Here is a 2500-nt window from a genome sequence, read left to right as displayed (position 1 = left end):
TGCGCGAGCGAGCGGCGAGCGGCGGACAGCGAGCGAAGCGAGAGGCAGCACCGTCCCTGCTATACGAAAGCCCCATCCAGCCCTGTGCCACCCGGGGGGTTCCAGGGTGCTGAGATGGCTGACGTTTTGCTCCGCTCTCGACGGTCACCGCGCAACGCAAGAACAGGCCAAAAACTGGCCAAAACGGCCCAAAAACGGGCCAAAACTGGCCATTTTTGGCTGCGCGAGCGAGCGGCGAGCGGCGGACAGCGAGCGAAGCGAGAGGCAGCACCGTCCCTGCTATACGAAAGCCCCATCCAGCCCTGTGCCACCCGGGGGGTTCCAGGGTGCTGAGATGGCTGACATTTTGCTCCGCTCACGACGGTCGCCGCGGCACACAAGAACAGCCCAAAAACAGGCCAAAACAGCCCAAAAACGGGCCAAAACTGGCCATTTTTGGCTGCGCGAGCGAGCAGCGAGCGGCGGACAGCGAGCGAAGCGAGAGGCAGCACCGTCCCTGCTATACGAAAGCCCCATCCAGCCCTGTGCCACCCGGGGGGTTCCAGGGTGCTGAGATGGCTGACGTTTTGCTCCGCTCACGACGGTCGCCGCGGCACGCAAGAACAGGCCAAAAACTGGCCAAAACAGCCCAAAAACGGGCCAAAACTGGCCATTTTTTGCTGCGCGAGCGAGCGGAGAGCGGCGAACAGCGAGCGAAGCGCGAGGCAGCACCGTCCCTGCTATACGAAAGCCCCATCCAGCCCTGTGCCACCCGGGGGGTTCCAGGGTGCTGAGATGGCTGACATTTTGCTCCGCTCACGACGGTCACCGCGCCACACAAGAACAGCCCAAAAACAGGCCAAAACAGCCCAAAAACGGGCCAAAACTGGCCATTTTTGGCTGCGCGAGCGAGCGGCGAGCGGCGAACAGCGAGCGAAGCGAGAGGCAGCACCGTCCCTGCTATACGAAAGCCCCATCCAGCCCTGTGCCACCCGGGGGGTTCCAGGGTGCTGAGATGGCTGACGTTTTGCTCCGCTCACGACGGTCACCGCACCACGCAAGAACAGGCCAAAAACTGGCCAAAACAGCCCAAAAACGGGCCAAAACTGGCCATTTTTGGCTGCGCGAGCGAGCGGCGAGCGGCGAACAGCGAGCGAAGCGAGAGGCAGCACCGTCCCTGCTATACGAAAGCCCCATCCAGCCCTGTGCCACCCGGGGGGTTCCAGGGTGCTGAGATGGCTGACGTTTTGCTCCGCTCTCGACGGTCACCGCGCAATGCAAGAACAGGCCAAAAACTGGCCAAAACGGCCCAAAAACGGGCCAAAACTGGCCATTTTTGGCTGCGCGAGCGGCGAGCGGCGGACAGCGAGCGAAGCGAGAGGCAGCACCGTCCCTGCTATACGAAAGCCCCATCCAGCCCTGTGCCACCCGGGGGGTTCCAGGGTGCTGAGATGGCTGACGTTTTGCTCCGCTCTCGACGGTCACCGCGCAATGCAAGAACAGGCCAAAAACTGGCCAAAACGGCCCAAAAACGGGCCAAAACTGGCCATTTTTGGCTGCGCGAGCGAGCGGCGAGCGGCGGACAGCGAGCGAAGCGAGAGGCAGCACCGTCCCTGCTATACGAAAGCCCCATCCAGCCCTGTGCCACCCGGGGGGTTCCAGGGTGCTGAGATGGCTGACGTTTTGCTCCGCTCTCGACGGTCACCGCGCAATGCAAGAACAGGCCAAAAACTGGCCAAAACGGCCCAAAAACGGGCCAAAACTGGCCATTTTTGGCTGCACGAGCGAGCGGCGAGCGGCGGACAGCGAGCGAAGCGAGAGGCAGCACCGTCCCTGCTATACGAAAGCCCCATCCAGCCCTGTGCCACCCGGGGGGTTCCAGGGTGCTGAGATGGCTGACGTTTTGCTCCGCTCTCGACGGTCACCGCGCAATGCAAGAACAGGCCAAAAACTGGCCAAAACGGCCCAAAAACGGGCCAAAACTGGCCATTTTTGGCTGCACGAGCGAGCGGCGAGCGGCGGACAGCGAGCGAAGCGAGAGGCAGCACCGTCCCTGCTATACGAAAGCCCCATCCAGCCCTGTGCCACCCGGGGGGTTCCAGGGTGCTGAGATGGCTGACGTTTTGCTCCGCTCTCGACGGTCACCGCGCAATGCAAGAACAGGCCAAAAACTGGCCAAAACGGCCCAAAAACGGGCCAAAACTGGCCATTTTTGGCTGCACGAGCGAGCGGCGAGCGGCGGACAGCGAGCGAAGCGAGAGGCAGCACCGTCCCTGCTATACGAAAGCCCCATCCAGCCCTGTGCCACCCGGGGGGTTCCAGGGTGCTGAGATGGCTGACGTTTTGCTCCGCTCTCGACGGTCACCGCGCAATGCAAGAACAGGCCAAAAACTGGCCAAAACGGCCCAAAAACGGGCCAAAACTGGCCATTTTTGGCTGCACGAGCGAGCGGCGAGCGGCGGACAGCGAGCGAAGCGAGAGGCAGCACCGTCCCTGCTATACGAAAGCCCCATCCAGCCCT

The sequence above is a fragment of the Musa acuminata genome, unplaced genomic scaffold (genome assembly GCF_036884655.1).
Source record: "Musa acuminata AAA Group cultivar baxijiao unplaced genomic scaffold, Cavendish_Baxijiao_AAA HiC_scaffold_179, whole genome shotgun sequence".
Taxonomy (NCBI): Eukaryota; Viridiplantae; Streptophyta; class Magnoliopsida; order Zingiberales; family Musaceae; genus Musa; species Musa acuminata.
This window is presented reverse-complemented; position numbering follows the sequence as displayed.